The 27,939-nt window shown below is 34.2% G+C and overlaps 1 long non-coding RNA gene across 1 annotated transcript in view; it reads right to left on the bottom strand.

The window, feature by feature from the left end:
- Positions 1–15,400, bottom strand: part of LOC108761871 (uncharacterized) — an 18,649-nt gene extending 3,249 nt beyond the window's left edge. Inside the window, exon 1 of the long non-coding RNA XR_001940144.1 lies at positions 15,388–15,400. This is a non-coding gene — a long non-coding RNA (uncharacterized LOC108761871). The remainder of the gene's footprint in view (positions 1–15,387) is intronic.
- Positions 15,401–27,939: the final 12,539 nt, after the last annotated feature.

The following is a 27,939-nucleotide window of genomic DNA, read 5'->3' as shown; positions in this document are numbered from 1 at the left end:
GCTACGATAATTTTTTTTACGAGAATCAAGAGATACGCTGCGAATCTGCAGTGTCGATCTATTCACGCGTATGCGCTGTTTACTCGTTATAAACATCGAATTATCGTGCAGTAACATATGTGTGATATATTATAAATCACATCAATACGAAGTAATTATGATGAAGATATGATTGACTGTGAATCAACTCTTTCATAAACACGAAGAAATAGAAAATTTAACGTTTCTTACTTTTTTCGAGAATTTTATGTTCCTTTCTATGCTTCATTAGGATTTAGTTTTGGTTTCTCGATTGACTACAAATACAGTTGATTAAATATGTTTAACGGCAAATATAATTCACTGTGAAGTTATACAATAAGTGGATTTGAGACATATCGTTCCTTCTAAAGAGTGACACAACTTAAAAAATAAAGTTTCTTAGAAAAAGGGGAAAAATTATTTTCCAACTTGACAGAAAATCATTAATATCGATGATTAATACTAATATAATTATCTTTATATACTAATATAATTATATTAATACTAATATAATATAATTATCTAAAATTCATTCATGTTTTTCATTCCTACATTAGACTGCACTATACATTTTTTTTTGTTTTCACCAAATATTAAACATATATGTATTTATTTCATTTTAAGTTCCAAAAGTGTACTTATACTACTTCAGCTATAGAAAACAGACCTATGGTAATAACTCAAAAAATGTTATTTAAATTGCTGATGAAGACTCAAAATAAAAAAAAGTCGAAATCACTGATAAAGACTCAAAATAGAATCAAAACGTTCGAATTTTATACTTTAGAAAGGAATGATATACAATATTTAATACGCTCAAATTACCTCGTTTTACTCTTACATGTCCTATTATTATTGTTCAATATAGAGAATCACAGAGGCATAATTTGTTATTTTTTAAATTTTGTCATTTTTTAAATAAAGGAACAATATCTATTCTTGTAAATGGAGAGAGACTAATGAGATTTCTCACGAAGTGATGTGTCTCACCTTCCTTACCAAACATTGAACACTCGCCAAATGTGAATGGATGGGTCTGCAGTCGATCTTGTAGCAGCATATCGTCGACAGCTTGGCATACAAACATAGGCCATTACGTAGGACTACTCCAATGGCTGAATTTCCTGAACTAAACCGCGGCTTCGCGTGCACGACAATTCACCGGCTTCGTCACACACCTCAGCCTCGAGGAGACCATAGGCCGCACGTTCGTCGTTAATGTTACCGTACCGACACGCCGTCATGGTTTGCGGGTGGTCGCTTGAATAACGGAGTCGATTCTGCAGGGGTTTCATTGCTGCACCTTCTTGGTAATTCATATTTCATAACTAAAACCACCAAACATACAGTTATGCTGCACGACATTTGCATATTCATTTAATATTGAAATACATAAGACGTTATTATTATTAGAATAGCTTTTAAAATATGATAAGGCTTATGAACACTTAAAAACACAAAGTCACGATAAAAATAAAAGTAGAAAAAAGTATTTATAGTATTTGTATGAAGCTACAGCTAAAGATTTTCTTTTTTGTACTTTATCTTTCTGTACATATTAATTTCTTATGTTTTACGTCAACGTTTTCAAGGGATATATTGGCATTTCTCATATCGGTAATATGTCAATTCTCTCTAGACTATCGTGCTCGGAATAAAATTTTGAACTGAAATATCTCCGTGTGAGGAATAGTTTCCTGTCATATTATACGTCAGTTCAGGCTCCGGCTATTGCTTTAACTACAATATTTCCATAGCATTGATTTGTTCCCTTTCACAAGTGAGTTGGCGGTGAGGCAGCGTGACTCCTTTGATGCCCGAGAGGGCAATCGATTTACTCACCTGGAACATTCAATTATACAAAGGGCGACCCTTTGAAAAATTGTACGCTATTCAGAAGTTTAAACGCGCGCATATATTCTCGCAAGACGAGGAGGGTTAGATCGAAGTTTCGAAGGAAATAAACACGTGCTTCCGCGATGATCAATCTGGAGATTGAATGAAAAAGAAATATGACGTTCAACTCCCTTTACCTTTTTCCATCTTTTCATCGGACGTCTAAGCTCGTTTCCAACTTTCTCGTTTCTAGGTAAATTGATTTTTTTTCGTCGCGCTGTAGGGTGAATATAAAACCACTTTAAAATGAAATACTACCGTGCCAAGGGCGTAAATCAAACCTAATTTCGTCCGCTCGGAGACGAGCTGCCATTTAGTAGTTCGGAATTTTCTCGACGTCGTTGTTTAACGTGAAAAACTTCAATCGTACGGCAGAAGTGAAAAAGAATTTAAAAATTACAATGCGAATTCATGCGAGAGATAACACGCGTATGTTATGTTAGGATCATAAAAGGGAACTGAAGCTAATCGCCACTTGAATCTACATATTGTTCTGAAAGCTGAGGTTGCTTTGCAATTCAAATGAATTTTTTGTCCTCCCATCATATAGTTTGCGTGAATTTTGACTATCTCAAGTAGCATAATGAAAAGAAATAGATTACGGTGTTTAACTAATCGTCATTGTCAGAACAAAACGAAATTCGTCGTGTTTAAAATAAATAAAATAATTTATTTGTATTATATAATATGCTGAACGTTATTTATTTTTTACATAACTTTTAACTATGAAGTCGATGTATATTATTATAGATTATAATCTCCATATAAAATATAGACATTAATTTTAGAAATGTTAATCTTAATAATGATAAGAGAGAAAGGCATTGAGATGGAAATAAAGACGTTACTGAGCTAATTAGTTGATATATATATATATATATATATACATATATTGTATAAATACAAAGCTTGACTTCAGTAGTAAATTCGCATCCATGGACGTACTTTAGCAACGTGCGGCATACTTATTAGTACTCGATTACATGTGAATGCGCGCTGAACGCGTAGACAGGTTGTTCCGCTAATAGACTGCACATTCTCTTTATAATTTATTTAGATGCGTATTGAATGAAGATAGAAGAGAAAGAGAGAAAGAACAGAATTAGTGTATACAGGGGGAACCCGTTGCCTTTCTTCCTTATGTCGTACACGCCTTTACAACTGTCCACTCGTGTAAAAGTCTATCTCGCCTCTATATCGTTGGCTGCACTTGATCATTGAATTGATTTCGCCTGAGGCGATTCTGCCTAGCAATTCGCTGGAATAAATACTCTAATCAATCAGTTCTAAGGATAGTAATCTATCTACACCGGATTAAATTAAGCATTTGATAGGTATTCCGTGTCGTTGTTGCATTGATATAATAGTTTTTTTTCACGCTTCCGGCGATCTCAGTACAATACCGTTGAAAGAAGACATCGACGCGTAAGATAAGTCCAGAAATCTTAGCACACTACTAAAGTCATAATGGGACAATTTTCACTCGTTACGACGCTAATTACAATTGGTCTCGCGGCGGAAAGTAAAACTAAAGCTTCGAGCGCAAACAGTTTTAGCAAATAATTTATTCTTTCATTTCATTTCTTTATCCGCTTGCTCACCGGCGCTGTTTATAACTCTCGCCGCCACCGGTGAAGATTAAAATGGTCCGAGATAATGAGAACTGTGTGAGACTTCTGGCATCCTTTCTCTCTCTCTCTCTCTCTCTCTCTCTCTCTCTCTCTCTCTCTATCAATTTCTCCTTCTACCTTTGCTCACGCTATGCTTTACGAGGAAACTCTTCGTATTACTTTCCCTTCTGCAAACCGTACTTCGGATTATTTCGTGATTGTTGAAAAGAAATCGCGAGAATGCTCCAATTTTTAATCACTTCCGTAAGTATTTATCTGCATAACTATCTGCATGATTATGGTTTAGAAACTACAATCTTCTCTATTCTCTCTATTCTTTATATGCCCTGACGGCATTAATCGCCGCCTTGTTATGGAGAGCTTACCTGTCACATTTCCTTGATCATCCTTGATATTTCTAATTTTTCCCTTGACTCCTCTACTTTTCCCTCAGCTTGAAAACTCTTTCACATAATACCCCTTCCTAAAACCAAAAATCCAGTCTCTTCTTCCGACTTCCGACCTATCTCTATCCTTTGCCATCTTTCCTCTAACCATCTTCTTGATCCTTGTCAAGCCGGCTTTCGCAGGGGGGCATAGCACGCAATCTGCGCTGGTCAGAATAATTGACGACGTTAGGCGGGCCATCAATGATAGAATGGTCACTCTTTTAACCCTGTTTGACTTTACGAAGGCCTTCGACTCATTAATCATAGCCTATTTCTCGATAAACTTGAAACCTTATCGCTGTCTTCCCCTGTTATCTCCTGGTTTATATCTTATCTATCTGGTAGATTTCAGCGCGTACGCTCTCCTGACGGTTCTCTCTCCTCCTGGGCACCAGTCGATGCTGGTATCCCTTTTCAGGGTTCCGTTCTTGGCTCTCTCCTCTTCTGTACTTACATCAACGACCTGTCGAGCACACTAGTACATTGCAGGTATATGCTGTATGCCGACGACCTGCAAATACCTCCATTTTTCTTCTAACAGTCTCGAGATGGCCATGGGAAAGATCGGTGAGGACATTGCCGTCGTTGAATCGTGGGCCTCCAGAAACTGCCTCAAGCTTAATGTGACAAAGACCAAAGCGATGCTCTTGGGCAGTGCTACATACGTTAACCGCATCAGCTCCTCCAGTAAACTTAAGTTATCTCTATACGGCTCTCTCATCGAGTTTGTTGATTGCGCCACTGATCTAGGTGTAACCATTATCAACATTTTGAACTAGTCGGAGCATGTCAGCACTATTTCCAACAGGGTTAATAAAGTTCTCTGAGGGCTCAAACATCACAGGAACAGCCTCGCTACGTCGCTGCGAGTTCGACTCGTGTCCTCCCTGATTTTTCCTTTTTTCGACTACTACGTGGCTATCTTTATTGACCTGACCTCAGCAGCGGCTCAAACTGAGGAGGTTAATGAACGCTTGCGTGCGCTTCATCTTTAATTTGTGTAAAGACGACCATGTTTCACAATTCTATAATAGGCTAAATTGGCTACCGGCTAATGACCGAAGAGCTCCCCCCCCCCCCCCTATTGTTTCCTCCCTACGTTCCTATGTAAATCCTCGTAACCCCTCCGCTCCTCTCCTCATGACCTTGCCATCCCTTTCTCTAGGACCTCCTCCTTTCAGCGCTCCTTCCAATGTGCCTCCCTGTGGAATTCTTTACCTTCTGCTATTCATGCCACCATGTCTCTATATGAATTCAGGGGTAAGCTCTTTCATCATCTGCGACAAACTCTTTCTAACTGTTTTGACATTCACACAAACTGATGCTCCATTTTTTAGCCAATCATTACTTCTTTCTGTCAAGTAATATGCGATTTTTCTTACTGCTTCTTATTTTACATAATTATCAAACTTTGTCCCCCCCCCCCTTTTCGTTTTGCTCGCATATCATATGATGTGTAATGTGTGAATAAAACAACACTCGAATTACATAATTACTTTGTAACTACACACTTATGTCACTCGCCGTAATTATTCTCTCCAAAATTTCATTGTAACATACTTCTTCATCATTTCATATCATTATAACTTATTATTAGGTGCAACATCACTTATTGTCATGCCTCTAGCTGCTTATTTTAATTCACACTGTAAACTTTAACTGTAAACGTTAATATTCGCATACTTTATTTGTATTATTTTGTATTCTTGTTTTCTTGTGCTTATGTCAATTCTATGCTGCTTACAACCGCACACATTATTATTTTTTACTATACTTTTTCTGTTCTTTCTGCTCTTAGAGGGCTCGCCCTAGAGAGTAGCAATAAACGCTTTTATCTATCTATCTATTCTGATCACAGCTCGCGAGAGATTGAAGCTTTATTATTCAGTCACATGAAAATACATAGAATGAAATACTTTGACACATAAAATTGTTTGTAGAATTATTTAATATGTTCTCTTGTCACTTATACTAGTTGTGTAACATATTATTCGATATTTACGCAATTAATATATATATTGATTCGCTAATCGGCTAGAAATAATTGAAACGTGCAGTCGCGTAAAATCCACCGTTCTAGCTTGTATTTTCTATAAAATATAACGTAAACACTCCACTCTGCTGCAAAATATTAATTCAAAAAATATTATGTCTAGCGTGGAAAAATGTTATTTTTTGTAAAAGTTAATTTAATCGTTTTATTGCATGACCTATTCTGAAAAATTTATCGCTGTCGGTATTTATATTGGAAAACTGAACTAATTGTTTAAATTTTTAATTTTAACTAAAATAAATAGTCAAACTATAATTATATATTATTAATATATTAATAAATATATTAATAAATATATTAATAAATATATTAATATATAATAATAAATATAAATTAATAATAAATTAATTAATATATTAATAAATAACTATATAATTATTTATACCATGAAATTAAAAAGATTACTTTTATAAAATAAGAAATTTATCGAATTGTTGCTACTATTATTCTAAACAGAATTCCAGCTACAATTTTTTCAATTTTGATTTTTTGGTATAACATGCAGAATTCTTTTATATTTTTATAAGGAACTGTTATTATCTCGAGCAAAATTAGTTTGCGAAGCAATACTAATATTCGTGCAATAATAAAATTGTGCGCGACATAAAATGCAAATGCAGTTAAAAAGTACGTACTACACATTCACTTTACTTCCATCACAGTGCATATTGTAAATTACTGAGCGGTATACGACAAAAATCCATGTTAGAGAACTGCTGCGTAATTTTAATTTCTTATATTTTGTAATTATTTTTTAAAACATTTTTTTATTTGACTAAAAATTTTAATTTAAAATCAATTATAAAGCTAACACGAATTATATGTACTGTTTTGTTATTTCATAGATTTAAAATTTTATTTGTAATAAATAAATAAATTTACGCCATTTGGATACTGTCAGGAATGTTTACTACTTTTTCACATATTAATGAGAACGAACTTATTTGTAGTGTATTTATTGGAATTTATATGTATTTGTTACACATAATGTTAAAGCATAATAGGTATAATAGATATCGTGGAGTAAGATAGAGAATTTAATTCGCTAAGACGCTTCCGATTTTATGATGCTGTCAACGTAGAAGATTTCGTACCTACCGGAAGCCAAAAGGACACAATGGCATCTCCGCTAATGGCATCGATCTCATAAACTTCATTATGATCTGCAATATTGTATCCGAGTCGGGCGTGTATGCACGAGGTCACGAAAGTAATCAGGGATCAGGGACTTCCAATTAGAAATGCCTCTCGTTGGCTTTCATACGCTGGCCGCAATCAAACGAATGGCAAACGAGATTGATTAATGGGATTAGAAGACTTTGCGAGCCGCGCTCTGCTATTGCTTATTTTTAATATTTTGATGGGGCCACCCGGTTTTACGATCAAACAAGGAAACTATGCCTTCCCCTTTGCGTCGCTTTATTTGCATACGTACATGATTCGCGAATTGTTGGCGTGGTAAATAACGATTATAAAAGCGCTGATATTGTCCAGAAAATTAAGAATTATTTATTCACTTGCTCCGCCATGAGTAAACCAATGACCTCCCTTTCGAAATCGAAACGGTATTATGGGTATTTAATAACAGAATTATCGCGATGTCCATGACCCGGCAATAAAATATCCAGATGAAGCTGATTACGTTAATGAGCCATAAAAAATCAACGCAAATGTTAATTAGTGCAGTCATCGCAGCAGAATTAAAATGCAGATGTGAAACGTTAATTTTAAAACAATTTATTTATTTAACTGCGAGAAATTGATGCAGTTGGTGTAGTCAATATTTTCTCTCTCTTTTCCTAGACTTGGATTCTCACTCTCTCTAGATATTGACGAACTTTCTCTTGAGTTCAACACGGTACTCGATACCATTAATTTCGAGATTGCCAAGACTAGGCTTACAGGATCACTTCGCTCAACACCATTACCCATATCTTGCACGACATTGACGTGTAGCAAGGTGAAAATGGGCGCGGCTGTGTTTCCCTGGCGTTACAATGCTATGGGTAATTGGTTCTAATAGACACTCTAGAATTGACTACCGTTATCAACAAGATTCTACCGATAAGAGCTTTTCTTTTCCTTTTTCTCCCTCGTTGATGAGGACTGATATGTTTCTAACTACATATAAGCTGCCTCTTTGCTTAAACTATTTGAAATTCTTTATTTTTACGTATTGTATTATCTGTACTTGATTTAACAGATAAATATTTGTTGTACGTCTTAGTTTGTATGTCATATTTTAATCTATAAATACATGTGTTTAATAAATATTTATATTTTGTTTCATGTAAATTAATGTCTCTTAATTACATTGCCATATTTATGATTTAAATATTATTGAATTTTATTTTTATAAATTGAAAAAATCAGACGTACCTTTGGCGATTGTAAGCAGTAAAAACCAGTTTTTAATTAGGTAAATTTTATATATTGAGAGTTTCTTATATATTACCTGATTTATCAATAAATCAATTAATTTGTCTAGTTGAAAAATAGTGTTTGTGATTAATATTTTAGATAGAAAAATAAGTCTTAGATACATCCATAAACCTCTATAAACGTTCTATAAATATTTATATATTTTTAGAACATTCTATAAACATTTCTAGAAATCCTACGCTGTATTTTCTTCTTTCCTGAGAAACCTAATTTTTTGAATTGTATTACTTTTAAAGTACGGGGATAATTTAAAAAAGTTAAAGGTGTCCCCCAATAAAGCACGCGATTTTACATGCAACTGAAAGTTTAACCTACGGATTAATTCGTCGAATAAATCGCTCACGAATTTCAAGTCTCGCGTAAACGGCACTCCGATCGTATTCCAAATCTACGTTACTCTCTGGAATTGGAACGTTTAAATAACACGAGAGCGCGTGTAACTTCAACGTAGACACGTGGATTCAAGTCGGAGCATCAGCGACTCCGATGTACCCGGATGTTTGATGGCCCATTTTCGCCCGAAACTCCGCCAAAACGGATGCGATGCAGCCCGCGCTTACACGCGGAGCGCAAGACTCACGACCGCCGTCGTCGGGGCGGTGATCGGTGGATATGTTATGCAAATTCAATTTGCGCTGAATACCGTGCGGTGCACGCGCCACAGTGCCTAATTTCGCCCAGAACGAAATTATAAGCCTGTGGCAAGACGTACGGCGACATCGCCGCGCATTTAGCGTGCAGTGGGTAACGTTAGCAGCGGCGTTTACGGCCGCAAACGTCGTTCTCCTTCGTCGTTCGTCGATTCGTGTTCCCAATTCTGTCTCTCTTTCTCTCTCTCTCTCTCCTTCCCCCGTTCTCTCTCTTTCGCGTATCTAAAGTATAATTGCCATTCGGGGCAATTTTAAGTGTAGTAGAGAAGTTACGGAACCTCGACTAAGAAGATTTTTGGAGCAACTGTTGTTAAAGGCGGAGGTGCAGCTTTGCTAAGTTGTACGCAATGGTTAATCCGAAAAGCTAATTACAGTGTTCCTAGAAAGCAAGAGAATCGCACCTTCGATTACCGTCTAGCTCGAATAAATCCTCACGACTCTTAATCGTTGGTTAATTTGATCCGAAGATCATTCGGGTCTTGAGTTCATAGGAAATGTATAGTGGTTTAATAATCTGCAAGATATATGCAAGAGGATATTAATTAAAATTGAACTATAACATCCCGCTGATGGAAATTGAAAACGACGCTTCGTGTGCATGAATCAAGTACGATACACGGTGACGGATTAACCACAAAAATCAGGGCTCGATAAAGTAACTGATACGACTTATTTAAAATAAAAAATATAAAACAGGTTCCAAGAACTTATTTAAAATATTAAATAAGAAAATAGGTTACAAGAAATTATTTAAAATATATTGTAAAATAATAAATAGGGCCCGAAAATACATTTATATTTATTTAAAATATAAAAATAACTAGTTGTTTTATTTTAAATTAGTTTTTGAAAGCTATTTCTTATTTTAAATAAAAAATAGATTTCGAAAACTTACTTAAAATATAAAATAAGAAATATATATTTTAAATAAACGTTTCAAATAGTAAATACAAAATCTTTTAGTGATTTTGTTTATTTGAATATCTAAATGTACATTTATAAGTATAACTGTTCAGTTTTTTTTATAGCTATAGCCTATAAATAATACTTAATAGTATTAACTCTCCGCGAACCAGATGGAAAATCAACATGGATATGTGGGTATCTCATACTCCACATGCTATACTTTAACATAAATATACTATAATTTAACTACTCACCGTTACTTTTACCGATGGATCGGTAACATAACTGATGCGATTTATTTTAAAGTAAAAAATATAAAATAATTTTTAGAAAATATATATATATTATTTAAAATACAAAATCGACAAAAAATTGATACTTATTTAAAACAAAAAATATAAAATAAATTCCAAAAACTTATTTAAAATATCAAATAAGAAATAGATCAGAAAAAGTTATTTAAAATAATAAATACTAACTAACGTTTTAATTTTTTCTTTATTTAAAATATACATTTAAAAAAAATTTATTTGAAATAAGACCGAATTCTGACAACTATAAACACTGTATTGATAGAATGGATTTTCTTGAAACAGCAGAGTATGGTGGAAATGATAACGTAGTTAAAAAATTGGTTCTAACATTAGAATTCTATCTATAAGTCAGTTTACCGCAAATACAAATGTGCATGAAAGTATCTTCAATACATGAGTGTAATTAATTTTCCATGTAAAAATAACAAATTATACTGCATACTGCACATATGAATTTAAACGTGTGTTTGTGTAATAGAGTATTATTTTTAAATAACACATTATATACTGAAGTCATTTTTTACACACTTGGATTTGCAGTTTTTTTCGTGGCAAATTATGCGTTGTCGATCATTATACTCTTCTGCTTTGGTGTCTCACATTTCACTGTCTATTTATTTGTTTGAGTTGTAAATAGATCATTGTAGTTCCCAAGATACAATTTAAAAACTCACGACGCTACACGACGATATGCTTCTAGGGTTAAGATTGACAAAGTTTTTATTAAAAGATTTATGATCCTTTAATGTTTATTCTTCACATTTGCCATAGTTTATTTTCTGAGTTGTTAATTGTATAAACAAAATTGTATATTTTATATTGGTTTGTATAAAAAATAGCTGGCTACAACCCAGGTAACAAGCTACGTCATTTTGTCGTCATTTTGACGTCAGCTTGCTACCAGGAAAGATTGGTATTTACATAAAAACTTCATCAATAATTGATCGTAAGATGTAGAAAATAAATGCATGTCAATTTTTTCAATTCTTTAAGTCTTAAGATATTATGAACTAATTACAGAATTGCATTAGCATTTTAAGGCATTATTTAAGATGGTTCTAAATAAGAGCATACTATAAATACCCGTAGAGTCACTTTTAGTTGATAAATCGTGTCATTAAATAATTTTTTTTTCATTTCTCGAAGTTGAGACCACGAGCACTTTATATTCCTCGAAAAATAATTTGTGTAAAATTTTAAGTTGATCGAGAGCAGAGAGGTCATTCGGAAGTATACACAATTAATAAAAAAAAAATAGCTTATTTAAAAAATTGACAAATAAAAGTATTAAGAGGAGCGGCAAAATTCTCTTTGCAAAAGGATGCTTTATTATATGACGTGTTCGCAGCGACATTGTGTTATGGTACCAGTATAATACTATTAACGTAAGTGACATTTAATTAAAACCGCAATTATGCTACTATGGATGCGTTCCATTTGACGCTCATAGCACTTATCATTTATCCTTTTTTAACACTTGATAAATAACAAGGATATAAAATAATACTTTAGAGACTTTCACGAATATTTTCTTCAGAGATGCCAAAGGGTTTGCGGATTATAACTAAATCGTGATCTGAATATTGCAATTTTTAATTCCATGTCCGGAAACTTTTTGACTATGCTACTATTTTGATAAGTATTCATATTTATATAATCTTATTTAATAAAACTTATCGGACGATTTAAATTTCTAATTACCATGTTCAAAAATAAAGAATTACTAAGGTCGTACAATTATCGATAAATAAATAATTGTACTAAATATCGCAATTGCTAAACGCATTGATCACCTGTTTGTCACGAAATAAATAAGGGGTCGTAATTTATCGCAGCATGCTTGAAATTAAAGGCAAATATTTGGGTACGATTTGCCAATATGTCGCGTCTAGTTTGATGATCTGTCAAATATTGATGCTTATCGCAGATTGGCGAATATCAATGATGTAATATCATTTGTTGATGATCGTAATTCGACACCGCGATATCCTTCGAAAACAATAAGGTGAAAGGAATTAATAATGAAAATATCTCTACTTAAAATAATTAAATAATAAAGGTATAGTAAAAAGATCATTCTTATTTTTTATGCTTTCATTTGTAAAATTTTTCTGAATATCTCTGTTGGAATGTGTTTATTGCTACTATTATAACATAAAAAGGAAGCTGTATCGTGTTTTTTTTAAAGAATCGCGAAAAAAGAAACTTTTTGACAATATTAAGAAAGGTGTAATTAAAACAATAAATTTCTAAGAACAGAACAAGAAAATTAATGGTAGATCCATCAATTTTCTAGCTATCGTGTTATTGATGCATATCTGCATTAAGAATAATAATTTAAGCAAGTGACAGAAAACATTTATTTATTGATATATGTATTTCATTAATAAATATTTTAATTGAGTATGATTTTTAATAAGTGATAACTTTGCATTATAATCGAATCATTCGATAGCATTATTTGTGATATATGATTTAATTCTTTTAATACAGAAAGTGTGATGAAAACAGAATATAGTTACATATATAAGTTTAGATTCTGTTTATTGACAAAATGAGTGTTTGTGACAACTACTGACATTTGTCTGATATATAAACTCTTTAGGATTTATACACATTTTCGTCTAATGGATAGGAACATAAATCTTTGCTATAAAAGAAGAAACCTAATGGTGATCCACGAAAAGGCGGTTGGTCGTGAAAAATGTTCTCGACATTATTGGAGCGGACATGATAGTCGTGATAGAAAACAACATTCCATTCAGACGAAGAATACTTGGATATACGACCAGGAATTCGTGCGATTGATTCGCGAAAGCGTTTTTCAATATTCTCTATAATACGGTCGGAAATATTGCGGTTTTCGCATCCATCTCCGTCTTTCCTTTCGTTGTGTTTACAGCACGTTGAAATAAGGAAAGTAGTGAGGTAACATTCACTCTCTTACATTCTTCCAAATAAAAATATGTCTTAACATTTCTATTAAAGAAAAATTTATTACAGAATAGATAAAATTTTATGTAAAAATAACAAACAAATCATCTATACAATATGTCTATTTTCTTTATAATACAGTATATTTTCCCATATAATGTATTTCCTATATTCTTGATTATTTTATTTTTCCTATCTTCAACCTTTTAATTAATAATACAATATTTTTTAAATATTAGCAAAATTGTTTACTATGAATCACAATAGAGTTCACATTGTTGCATTTCAGTTCCCTTAAAAAGAATGTTGCGAATATAAGAGTTAAGAGAATGTTAAATACTCTCTTTAGCGTTCGCATATTTTAAAAGCCAGCTAGTCCGCTTTCAGTCGCATTATTTATTTAACTCGAAAGATATCCTGAAGAAATGAAAAAAATCTCTAGCATCTAGCTTGTGTATATTAATTATGTATTTATCTCGAAATACAACGCGAGATCTTGTTTGTTACAATGCCTCGTTTTGTCATAATTAATACTTAAACAATGATTCAAAGTTTTAGAGAAACATTTCTCAGCTCTGAATTTGCTTTGTGCGTCACGAGTGTTTCAAACAGAATGAATATTACGGTAAACCTCTCTCTCTCTCTCTTTGGAAGATTTTATTCTACCTGTTCTCTTCATCGCAATAACTCTTAAAGCTTCACTTATCAGACTTTCCCACCACTTGTATTTGTACTACGCCACGTGCTTACAAGATCTGGCTACTAACCGCGGCGTGTTAAACATCGACGCGAGTGAATAACGATAGGCGTAATTGCACTTAAGAAACAGCTTGATTAAAACTTCGCCGGCGACGATGCCTGCGGGATAAATCGCTGTGAAGCCGCTCATTACGTAGCGTAATTGGGTCGTGCGCTCGTGCAATTTGCGGAATCCGTTGTGCTATCCGTTTTCCTCCTTGCTGCTTTCAAGGTGGAAACTCCTGCCGCGATATCTCCCGCAAGCTCACCAGGCGTCGCGTTTGACGACGACGCGACGTCGCGTAAATGCTCTCTCGCACACACCGACGTGCGAACAGATTATAACGGATAGTCGCCACCGAGATACTTAGCTGCACGGCGTCATTACGGCGCACTCATTTTTCAAGCTTGTTTGCGAGATATCGTTATGGACTACGGCGAGATATCCCTTTCGGAGGACGAAGTTGAATTAACCGCGATACACACCGGATGCTCGCTCGGGCGCGATCTTCCCGTCTGTCGGTATTTAAGAGAGTCGTATTCGCGCGCTGGACATTAATTCTCCGATATGGAGCTGAAAGAATGCCGCCGCACCTGAACCGAGGGCAGAGTAGTTCGCTAACGGCGAAAGATAATGAAAAAAATGGAATGACTTCTTGCAGGAGAAAACGATGCCCTGCAGGATTCCGTTGCCTTTCACGACAAAGCGGTAAAGCGTCGAGCAATTCACAGACATCTCTTGGTAAGAATGCACAAGGGATACCTTCCGTAATTACAGAAGAATAGATGAGAAGAAAAAGTTTAATGACAAAATTAAAAAGTTGTTTTCAAGTGTTTTAAAAATTCTAATGAAAGCGATATTAGTAATTAACACATTATTGACCAGCTTATTATCCAGCTTATTATTGACCAGCTTTGTTATCTTCTAGTTATTGATCAGTAATGAGTACACTCTTGTTTAGTGAGGTATAATTGAAATCATCACACTAAGTTGTTGAATTTAATCCTAATATTGAGTGACAGTATTTAATTGATACATAAATTTTACGTCCGAGAAAATAGACTACTCTTAATAAATGTGATTTTTATATGTTATACTTTTAATGATAAAATGTTTATAATCTAGACCATTATAAACACAAATAATATTATTAGATAACTTAACAGGAAAACAAAAAAATAAAAAAAACATTATCAAATTCAATATTTAAGTAAGTATCAAAATATAATAATAGGATTCTTAATATTAAACAGTAATAAGTAGATAAGAAATTAATACGCAAATCTAAGTACAAAATTTAATGCTATTAACTTTGTAACTTAGAAATTTGTAAATTGTATGTAATGCAAATTTTATAACATGAAATTTCGTACTTATATTTATGCATCAATTTTGACGCTCGACTCTTATATACCTTTATCAATTCTACTTGTTATTGTGAAATGAATATGTGGTCCAATATTACAAAATTGTTTAACAATTGAAATCACTTATCACGCTCTGTTATAATATTGGCCACCATAAAATCCAAACTGACATACATATAACAAAATAAAGTTTAAAAAGTTTGTTCCTGTTTTGCTAGAAGACACTAGAGTGATGCTCAAATAGACTTTAGCATATCGGTTTATTGTTCACTTTTTACCGTAGTTTATGTATTTTCTGAGTTTTAAATTAAAAAGAAAATTGTATATTTTATATTGGTTTGTATAAAAAATAGTTACAAGATTGGTTTTTACATCAAAAATTCCATTTATTGAATAATTAATGTCTTAATTGTCCCATCAATAACTGATCAATTAAGATATAGAAAATGAATATATGTCAATCTTCTTAATTTTTTAGGAGATTGAAATGATCTTGCTTTAAAGCCATTATACGTACAAAACCGTTTCCGGATACTTGCGGCGTGTAAAGAACTTGGCAAAGCTAATTGTCAAAGAACTACGACGCGATTAGTGCTATTATAATTACCGCAAAACCATAACCGCGTCATGAGTAACGTCGTAACGAAGATTTAGATTGCGTATAAGGAACGTGGAAGACGTTAATATATATATATATATGTCATGTTACAACGTCGGTGCAATAACATGCGCGGTAAACCCCGGACTTGTGATATTACACGAATAACGTTTATTCCGCATCCTCGCGAGAATGTGTTGTCTTTTGCGCCGCTCGTTACCCTGCGATCGTTCGTTATTTCTTCTCGGTGAACCCGCATTTGCAGTCCCGAACTCGCGCGTGAATATTTTCGTTTTTCCCGGACTAAACGCGCGAAGATGGAACGCAGCGAGAAAGATTGAAATATATGTACTACTGTATGTGTGTGTGATGTTTCTATTTCATCCATGTCCACATTTTGCCCGAAACGCAAAAAGTATCATGGCGAAATTGATTGTTGTAAGATGACATCTTATAAAAATTCAAGACCATAATTTTTTTATTAAAAAATTATTTTAATTTTTTTATTGCATGTAGTCTGCATGAAATAGACAAATATTTATCTTTCAATCTTTTCTTTTATTTGCCAGTTAGTGTCTAAAAAATTGTATTGAATATTCTGTAGATCCGACTGACCCTCGACTGGCTCGTAATGTACGTTATGGCATATAAGCTTCTTTATCGTGGAATGCGCAATTATTTTTTAATGCTTATTATTAAATATTCACGTGTCCACGGCATGTATTAACACAAAATATCGGAGAGTTTATACCATTACACAACTGTCCTTGGCATTTGCGAACGCCTGCCGAAAAAAACTGGCATTATTATTATATAATACACTTTCAAACGATATGATTTTACGCGAGGAATCATTGAATGCATTTATGCCTGCGTGTAAAACACTATCATTATCCTTATGTAAAATCGTTATCAAAAGCACAATTAAATTTCCTTAATCCCATCTTTTTATATCCCAGTGTATTTAATTTAATTTTATTTATTTATGTATTCAAAGAATTTAAAGTACGAAAAAAATGAACAAATAGTAAGGCTGCTGGTACTAATTGTAAAAACTATTGGAACAGTTGAAATCGTAGCCTGACTGGCAAAGTATGACAGAAAAATATGTAATACACGACTAAAACTTATTTATAGATTGTTAAAGGACAGAATAAGACGATATAATATGCATAACTTATAAGATTATAAAAAAAATATTTGATGCAACTGACAATGGTTTGATGATACAAAATTATCTGCCGCATGGCGAAAGAAAGATAAAAAGTACCGAATATTTGTTTGGAATTCTCATTGAATGGCTAAGAACGAAAACTCTTTTATACTTATTTTGCGAATTAAATGGAACTTATTTCACACATTCGAGCACCAAAAGTCGATTATCTAATGTCGTAACCTAATGGTAATAGTTTCCCCGATTGAAACGTTGGCTTTGTAGTGTGAATCTACTGCGAATCGGCAAACAAGTCCAATTCACGATTAACGCCAACATTCCGCGGCAGACAGTTGGAAATTGCTCTAGCTTCACGAAGTTGTATGCATATTTCGCTATTACAGAGATCCGCGCTATTACTTCTCCATGCTCCATTTCATCCTGTCCTTGTCTTGTGTGTGAGCTCTCTTTGAGGGTTGTGGAAATTGTTCGCACGGTAGATCAACGGGGAAGCAGCGTGGTACGGCTCACGAAAGAAACAGACATGAAATCTGACCCGCAACCGTGCTCCAAAACTTTCGTGTAATTCGCGCTAGTTCGACGCAAACGGCACCTACTCGAGACTCTCGCGCGAAACTTAAGGGAAAACTATGCGGCGGATGGAATGAAAAGGAGGAGTACTGCCAAAGCAGGGCAAACAAGGAAAGGTGCATGAGTAAAGATACGACGAAAGCGTTAAAGAAGGTCGGCGTTTAGGAAGGAGCGAGATGGCTCGCGTGTTAAACTATGCGCATAAGGCGATAAATTATTTTAAGCTGAGGGAAAAACGGAGATCACCTGCACTTTCCATTTCTTACTATTAAAATCAATTTTAACAAACTTTATTGACGAAGTAAATCAAGGTCAGCACAAATAGACATGTTTAACCTGAGAATAATGACATTAAAACTAATTATAAAATGTATAAAGAATGTTTTTAGAATATGACATTTCTAAAATCCCTTAGTAAAGCAAAGAACTTTTAAACGATTCTCATTATCAGAAATACACATACGATTTCTGATAACGTGCAAGAAAAAGTTTAATTCAACAATATTTCTGCCATCATGGCAACATGGCGATAATAATTGCTAGCAAATGGATTTCACTATATATGCCTTGTCCACAACATTACTTTAAGAGGCTGTGAGCCATAGAGTCTTAAAAAATTGACTAATCACAGTTGAATATGAGAAAATTAATCGACTGTGATTAGTCGATTTCTTACAACTTACGGCTTACGGTCTCTTAAAGCAAAGTAATAGTTTGTTTTTGCACAAAATGTTACCTGGATTACAATTTAGTTTTTATATAAAAATTTCTTATTTAATAGCATGCATGCAACTCGATCAAAAAGAATCATTGTACAAGAAATATTTGATCTTGCCATGGCAAACAAATGGAGAATCTCATAGTCTGTCCGTGGTTGGCATTGCCAAGTAGGAAATGCGAAACTATTGCGTTCCATCTACGAGTAACTGGATCTCTTGTTTCCGCCGAGTGGAGGAAGGCAGCGTTGGTCTGGCACAGGGAACACAGGAATGTGCCCCCTACACCAGGTCGTCATAAAACGCTTCTCAACACGAGCAAGCCCTTTATTGTGGTAGCAACACGTGGACAAAGAACAGTGATATCTTTACAGTCTTTTGAGCACGTACCACATATTGGAATCGTAAACGCTTGATATTTTCTTAATGTACATTTTCTTAATATACGTGTGCGTAAAGCAACTTCACCTCTGTGAAGCAACTTACGCCCTTACGCGTAAGTACCGTCTCGTCATCAATCGGCATGCATACAACTCGCATACCGATTGCACCAAGGCCTTTGCATTTAATGTGCCTTGTGTATTACAATGTTATTCGCCACGATAATATCGTGGCACGATAATATCGAAGCAACGCTTTCTATCGTGAAGGTAATCTTCGACACTATGGAGCGATTCGTGTGCGAAGTACGATTATTTTCAATGACTACGTCGAGGCATTGATGATGTCGGAAAATGAAACCGTTAGTACACACGATTAGATCATTTGTGTGCTGCGTATTTTTTTTCTTTGAAATACTATAGGAGCATCTCTCTTTAGATTCAAATGCACCAACGTTACTTTGACTTTAAGCAAATCTTAAAACTCTCACTTTTTCTCTTTAAAGCCGAAAGAGAGGGAGAGATAGAGTTTTAAACTTCGTCTGAAGTTAAAGTTGATGCAACCGAACCTTAGAAAAATTTAATATTCTATGTACACCCTAAAAAATATGAGTATGTATTTAATACCATTAACATTAACATCTCAGCCAGAAATGATTGGTCGATCAGTATCGAATCGATGTAATTATTTCTGGCTGGGATAATGTGGATTTAAAATTCCTTGTTTTTATATCACTATGCTTTGCCTATGTCTAGCATACATGAGATTAAAGCAACAACTACAATACTAGACTTGAACTTTCTAGGGCGTAGATAAGACAGCTGCGGGTTGATGAACTTCTTCTCTTCTGAAGAAGGGCGGGGCTCAATTAATCCGCAACTGAGCATTGAAGAGAAACATTGAATTATGTTTAATTGTTAATTGGTGGATTTCCAAGGAGATCAGCTCCCCTCCCCACCAAGCTTATTATTATTACTATATCAACATCAACATGGTGAGAATTATATAAACACTGCACGTGGTATTAAATCCACTCTTATTTTTTAGATTGTATTAAAATAGTTACTGATTAATTACTTATTTTAAATATTAAAAGTATTAACAACAATGCTTTACATATTCATAATAAATAATCATTAAACAATTTAATACTTACAATATTAAATTTTTTTTTAAATTGGCTGATAACTAATGATCTCTATCCTTTCTCTTAACCAAATTTGGCGTCTCTACAGTGGACTAGTTTGATGCGTTACTAGTCTATTTGTGCACATTCTTTGACGAAAGCAGCCGATTTTAATAAATGACAACCATTCGTATACGCTCAATATAATGGCCGGAATATCATCGTGTGTACTAAGGGTTAAGATCATTACACACTGAAAGAAAAAATTGACTGCTGCAGCAAATTGGATGGTAAAATGTGGCGTAGCATTTTTAATTGACAGCAACAGCCAATTTTTGGTTGCTGCAACTAATTTTTTGTTGTGTTAGCCTATCCACAATATCAGTATAAGATTTCGATTGACTAATGCAACCAAAAATTGGCTACTCCAGCCAATTAAGAATGCCATATTTTACCATCTAATTTGCTGCAGCAGCCAATCTTTTCTTTCAGTGCATCTCTCCGGTTTTCAGTTCGAGACTTTTATATCATAAATCAGCGATTACCCATTCAAATTTTTTTTAAATGTGCCCGTCAATTTTTCTTCTGTTTTTAGAAGGATATCTTCGGTGAAGGAAAGGGCCAAACTAGCGGTTATTTTCCTTTTAGAAAACGCACTACAAGACAGTTTAAATTTCGGTAGTATCAATCTTTGACGGGAAAATCTTACATTTCCAGTGGAATACTAGTCGAAAAGTAGCAACAGAGTCTCTACCAAACGTTCGCATTTCCCGTCGAGCTAATCGCCGTAGTGTAATAAGTTTGCGTATAATTTGACTGTAAGATGCCTCACACGGTGCCGAAAATGTAACCTAAGTACGCTGCTGCGCCTAGATCGCTGCAACGTGTCGCCCTGGCGCTATCTCCGTCCCTTAACAAAGAAAGGCTAATATTATGGAGATGAAACTGTATGTATGTGCATAAATTTGTCATAAATTCCCCGAGTGCGTCCTAAGATCTCTTGTCGAGATACAAAGCCCCGCGCGCGCACGCGAGCCGCGCCGTGCCGCGCAGCGTAACGTCCGCCGATTATAAAGGACTATGAGAACTGTGACTTGTTCGGTCACTGTATCACTAGATATCAATGAGGAAATTTCCGCTGGAAAAATCGGTTCTATCTATTTTGCCACGTCGTTCTTACGTCCGCATGACTCTTTCCACAAACGTTTTCAACAATACGCGACGAAAACTCGCAATCAGTAAATGGAAACGTTGTCGCTCCGACAGCGACACGACGCAACGTGATCAAAGTGAATGGCCGGAATCAATCGGAATTTGGCAGAGTGACAAATGCAGTCACGGCGATCGACGTCCGATCGAAACGTTCACCGATCTTTCACGTATATATGTTTGCACCACCTGTTCGATAACGAAGTTATCACTACCGTAACAATTCGTCCTATTTCACGTAACGAGAAATACGAGAGTTCTCTCTTTCTCTCATTCTGCGATGTGCATTCGTCATTCATTTACAACTTATAATTAACAATTAAGATAATACGTCTTAACAAGCGTGTATAGAAAATTCTTTAGATGAGACTTGACAAAGAACGAATATAATCTTAAAATTTACCCTGAAAATATAGTAGTTGTGGTACAATACATTGCTTTAAATATTTGTCACAATGCAATGTTTCAAAGATTTATACCATGAACTTCATTAAAATTAATCAAATTTATTTTATATTTTATTGGTAGTTTTATTAGTGAATGAGAGAGATTAACATAAAGCTCTTCGAAATTGTTCCATGACTATCATATCTATAAGATAAATTCCAAAAAAAATTTTCTCCATGTATCATTGTACCTTTTATTTCGCATATAGCATAATATCATATATCCTAACAATAAATTTGAGAAAGTTTTATACTTTTATGTATACAAAGCCGCAAATATAAATATTTAATTTAACAATTAATAAGTTACTACAAATTCTTCCTATTCTAACCGTATACTTAGATTGAACAGATGAGACTTTTCATATAATTATCTAGTAATATAATTATAATATTGAATATATAGTATATTAAATTTTTTAACTTTAATTTTTTTATCACGATATATATAAATACAGATCTGCAACGAAGACTTCAGAACCAACAGAACATGTTATGGATAGTCCTCTTAAAAAAATAGAAAATATAGTAAATATAGAAAAAGAACTTCCCGCCGAATTAGAGTTACCCGAAACAAAAGAAGTTCCTGCTACAAAAGAACATCCCGAAATCGAAGAACTTCAATTATTACCTGGCCAATCATCAGATAGTATTCGTATTTCTACTCTCTTGATCGTGAGAGATAACCTATAATCTTCTAAAAATAGAATAATTGATATAGTATTTAGTTCTTAATACGTATCTATTTCTTAATCCTAACTTCCTAACTTAAAAAAAAAACGAACTCTGAAGGAAATTGCTATTTTACCGATAAAATGTAACACGCGTGACACATTCTTACATACTGCAATTCAATGTCGTACGCACGTATATACATAAATTTTTGTAAAGCGATATCGTTTTAATTACACGTTAGTTTAATTCCAACAACAATGTTGTTCTTCGAATTAATCTACTAGTTTCTAACTTCCAATTTCGTACGTACATATTCCAGAGCTTTTGTATCAAACTAATATTGCGACAAACTTGACAATTCTAGACGCCATTTAGATTTAAAAGATGTTAGAAAAAGGTAACAATTGAAAACATTCTTGAGGCTTTCACGGGTGTTTCCTATATGACAAGATTATCAAATTGAAAACATTGTTGTTCGTGACATAAATTTCAAGCTGCAGACACGTACTAATACGTATATTTTAATTTTAGAGTATTCTTAAATGCGATAAAAGTTATTGTATTGTATGCGAGATCCTTCTATGAAAATTATTACGTTCAATCGATAAACAGAAGGTCATATAAGATCCGCCCCTTAAGTGGATCCAAGAGTCGCAAATATTATCGACTAAAGCATATAATTCTCGTATGACAATTACTTTTTTCTTTTTTATAGATTCGAAAATGTTTTTCAGCATTAATTTATACGTATTAAAATGTATCTATGAGGTAAAGTTTATGCCGAGAATATAAAAGTTAAAAAATTGTGCTCTTTTTTACAATTTCATATTTCAGTATGGCGCTCTAGAGCTGCTACATCGTGACAACATTTGCTTCATATAAAAGCTATGCCATTTGTACTTACGAAACAGTGGTCCGCAGACTACTAGTTGTCACGAAGGTACAATGTGGAGTTCTTAAAATTGGAGTTATACGTATAATTGAAACTGAAAAAAGTTTGGTTGTATTAATTGAAAATCTGATAGATTCAACTAGCAACTAGCATGATAGTAAACGGTGATTTCATAGCCATGACATTTTTTGTTAAGTAAAATTTAATACACATTCGTGTCGGTATTGCAATTATTTCTTTGTATGAAATATTTTCTATATATAATTTAAATATACCAATGTGTGATAGATATATTTTCTAGAACAGATATTTTCTATCAGATAGCATGTATACCTGCGAATTCACTGCAAAATTCAATATATCAAATGTGACGCTTTAACGATTACGATATTGCGCCGGACTAACGGCACAAATCATGCTTTCTGAAATAAAGATCGACATACATCCCGTTTTATAAATCATATACATTCGCAGAATATTATTGAATACTCGCACATTCGTTGCACGAGTATCTTTATCCGACCAGTTTTTTTCGATTCCCGATGTATCTTCGAACTTTTATAAGTTTCTTATTTTCTAGGTAATAAAAAAATAAGATTTCCGGCGCAGTCATCTCGAGGCGTTGCCGTCCGTATTAATTTTGCACGGGTAATGCAAAAAAGAAGCAATGAATAAATTTGAATGAGCAAAACTTCGCTGCGTGAGAATATTAGAACGCACGCAGCACTTCTTTTGCATAATCATCTTTAACCACGGGGACCGTAACACAGAGCAACGCGGCAGCTACACCGGCGTATTCCCGCAAATAGTGTTAATGTATAAAGTTGCCGCTTGAAAAAAGGGTGAAGAAAAAAACGCGCGTGATGCTTCACAAGCTGTGACATGGTCAAAAAGTTACGTTTAACTTGAGTTTCTAGCGAGACTCGTAAACACCGCTTGAAAAAAAAAGAGCTTGCTTGCTCATTGCCGGCGGTCATACATAGCTCGGAAACTTTTTCTTGCATTCGATGATAATTCATGAGAAAGTTTAATCCTTTCGCTTGCAGCGTCCCCCAGTTGCGAGCATACTTTTTCGTTGTCTGTAATATGCAAATTTCGGACTCAACTGGCATTACTTTACTCACATATTTCCGGATATAAATTACTTAGCGTCGGTGATTTTTGAGTAAAACGAATGAAAAAGGAGAAACAAGGTAGGCAACGATGACATTTTTTACGGTGACCGAACTAATCACGCTTATTAATATTTCTTCTCTTCGATTGACTGTAAAGTTCGATATAGTTTCGCGCTCTTCATTCGTAAGTAAGGGATATTCATTCGTAACTAAACCATATGACCGATATTCATAGTTAGTTTTTATATTCAAGATAGCCTTAAGTTCAGCCTTAAGGTGTCACGAACCAATCAGAAGGCCGCATTAGCGTCTTAAAACATTACTTAAGACGGTCTTGAAATAAGAACCGACTATAAATACCGGCAATCACACTTGATTTAAGAGACACAGTCTTTCAAAGTAGCGATATAACTTTCTTACGATTATTTGAGACCGAGGGGAACGTGACATGCAAGCGATCTTTAAGTGTAATTTAAGCAACGTAAAGCTGCACTTAAAATAAGGCGCAGAAAGTGCTTGAGCCTCTCGAGACGAGAAGCGACACGTTTTTAGCAATGCACTTTTATCGTTATTTTGTTCTATCACGTTGTATGATGTCCCAATTGTTTGGACCAGATTCGAACTTCGATTAACTCGCGCGGTAATTTATCAAAAAATTAAAACTATGTATTTGCACATGCATTACACGATAACGTTTAATGTACTATGTCATTTCGTTATAAACGCAAAATACTGGATATTTCTTATTGTAGGACAGTCTGTGCAAAATGATGTATGATCAATGTTTTTTTGACAGCTACTCCCAGAAACCTTTCGGTTGCGAAAATGTACATTTTCTTGAATTCAAACGCTATGATACTTGAATTTAATTTAATAATTAAATTACATATTTAATTATCCAACTAAAATAAGAAAACGAATTGTGGTCTCTGGAAGAGATTCTTGTGGAATTCCAGAATTTTGTATAGTTTAAGAATCGTTTGTCCAGGATAATGGAAAACTAGTAGCCTGATGGTAGTTACGTATTATTAAAATAGTTTAATATCAAATATGCTTGATGACGGATAATACACTCATTAATATATGAATTAAATGAGTCTTGTGATAATTGCGTTTTATATGCTCCAATTCCTCATCGCCAAGTTATAACCGTAGTATGTGAAGTATTTTAATTCTTGAGAATATAAAATGAGGATTACTATATGTAGAGAGGTATTAATAATCATATCCACGTAATGAAAAGGAAAGGGAAGGAGAACGTAATTTTCTCCGCGTTAATGTATCGATCGATATATATTCTCAGAATTAATTATCAGAGAACTTTATAATTTGCGGTATTGTTAAAAAAGATATTTACTGATAATAATTATCTAAATAAGGGGGGGGGGCGGTCCATTAATAATTATTAAACATATAAAATTCTAATTTTTAAATTTTTAGATGTATCTTCAGGAATATATAAAAATATATATAATTATAATAGATTGAATGAGAATAATGAAATAACATACATGTCATTTCATTATTCTCATCAAATCTAATTATGTATATTTCATGTATTATATGTATTATATGTATTATATGTATCAAAGAAAGTAAAAACTAATTCCAAGACGATCTGAAGGATGATATAGCGATGAATGTTATCACTATTCGTTAGTGATCGTGGAAATAATGCTTTATTTAATCGAGATAAGCGCCGATATTTTCGTGCGCAAATCCGGTGTGTCACTCATCTACATAGTAATCATGTTATCGCATGTATTCCAGGTGACTAACTCGCGCTATCTTGCAAAATAGCATATGTCTAGTAAAATAAACGGCGGGCGTACAGCATGAGTAACGTTTTGACAGTTTGTTACATTAAAGCGAGTGAAACGTGTATACTTGTAGAATTGAAGTTCAAGTAAATCTTTATTCTGGCTCGAAACTGCGTTTTTATCTGCAAACAAGATTAGACGAGATGAAGTCGTGTGTCTCAGTTCGTTCACCAATGAGTCTACCTGGACGGTGTAATTGAAGAGTTTTTCACAAAAATCAAATAAGTTTAAAAAATTAAATTTTTAGAAAATAAAAAGAATTTTTTATCTTCAAACCGTTTATTGTATAAATATAATTATTGTATAAATATAATTATAAATATAATTATTGTATAAATATAATTATTTTTATCCGGAACTAATAGGTATAAGAAGAAAGTTGTAGGTTATGATATTTTGAGAACCTATTTAAAAAATAAATCTCAGGATTTGTTTGACCAAAAATTTTATATTATGTATTTGTCCCATAATATTTTAAATTGATCTTTTTTAGAACGACAATAATGATAAAAGTAAAGAAGAAAGTATTATTTAAAATAAAAAAACATTTTTCCACTTTTTGCAAAGTGTTACAAATTGCTCTTAACAAAAGCATCCTTTGCAAATGTTAAACTCTTGAGCTTTCATTTTTTGTTTGATTCTTGTCGGAACAAAATTAGTTACGATATAACACTAGTGATAGAGAATAATTTGACATCATAATTCAGAATTTATTTTTGAAAAATAAACTTGTTTGGTTTTTATGGAAAACTCTCAAATTATGAAATATTAAACGAAATCGACGACATGCGGTACCAATATTAGCCTTGACATTGGGTGATTATGCTTGTTATCAATCATAGCGTTCACGCACCGGATATTCTCGCGTCGCGGTCAGAGACCAGCATTCGAGGGTCTCCAGGGGACAGTAACGGTAGCAATAATAGTAGCTGAGGCGATCTGGGCAATAACTCCACATTGTTCTACAGCAGCAATAAATGTCAACCGATCACGTTCGTCCGGACGCAACGGTTACACTCTTCTTTCTTCTGCCCGCGTTCCTTTTGCCGCCTCATTCGTCGGCTCAATCGTGACCGAGCACCATACAGTACGAGCTTTCGAACTTTAATGCGATCGATTTGTCGGACGGCTTGTACCCAATGGCGAAGGAGAAGGAGGAGGAAAAGCTACTCTCACCCACGTTGTAAAATATACAGTTTGATCTTTCCCCGTGAGAGTTAATTCGTGAACTGCGGAGAATCTGCGGAGTAACATTTTCAAAGGTGATATTTTTTATTTGCCATCGACAATTCAGTGTCGTTAAAAATAAACAGAGAAAACTTCAGCATCATAAATCAGCGGACGCAACTACCTCGACCGCCGCTGACTTTTTCTCAGGACAAATTGAAATAAAAAGATCCGTAACCGAAAGAAGAAGTAACAATTTCGTAATATCTTCTACGAAGTACGTATCGTGAAAATCGTGTAATGACGAGAATTCGCAGTACCAATGGATTTTAACCGAGTATCAAGATTCTCAGCAACCAAGAGTCGTTCGCAGAATCGCCGAGCACCCGCACCAGAGAGAGAAGATCACACGATAACGGAGGAATATCTTTCAGCGATAACTATCCGTTCGCAGGACGGTCTCACCAACTGACTGCTATCTCCTCATCCACTGACCTGATTATATTAATTAATCGCAAATCGATAGCGCGTCCTTCCTAAAAACTCGAAGGTTTTTAGGAAGCATGACATGTCGCGAACAATGAAGAGATCATAAAAAAAGTCGATAACTTAAACTGTAACTGCAATAAGTAGGAACTGAAGAGAGGTAGACGATGATGAGGAGATAGA

The sequence above is a fragment of the Trachymyrmex cornetzi genome, unplaced genomic scaffold, assembly GCF_001594075.2.
Source record: "Trachymyrmex cornetzi isolate Tcor2-1 unplaced genomic scaffold, Tcor1.1 scaffold270, whole genome shotgun sequence".
Lineage (NCBI taxonomy): Eukaryota > Metazoa > Arthropoda > Insecta > Hymenoptera > Formicidae > Trachymyrmex > Trachymyrmex cornetzi.
Note: the sequence above shows the minus strand (reverse complement) of the source record. Positions and strands in the feature narration are given on the sequence as shown.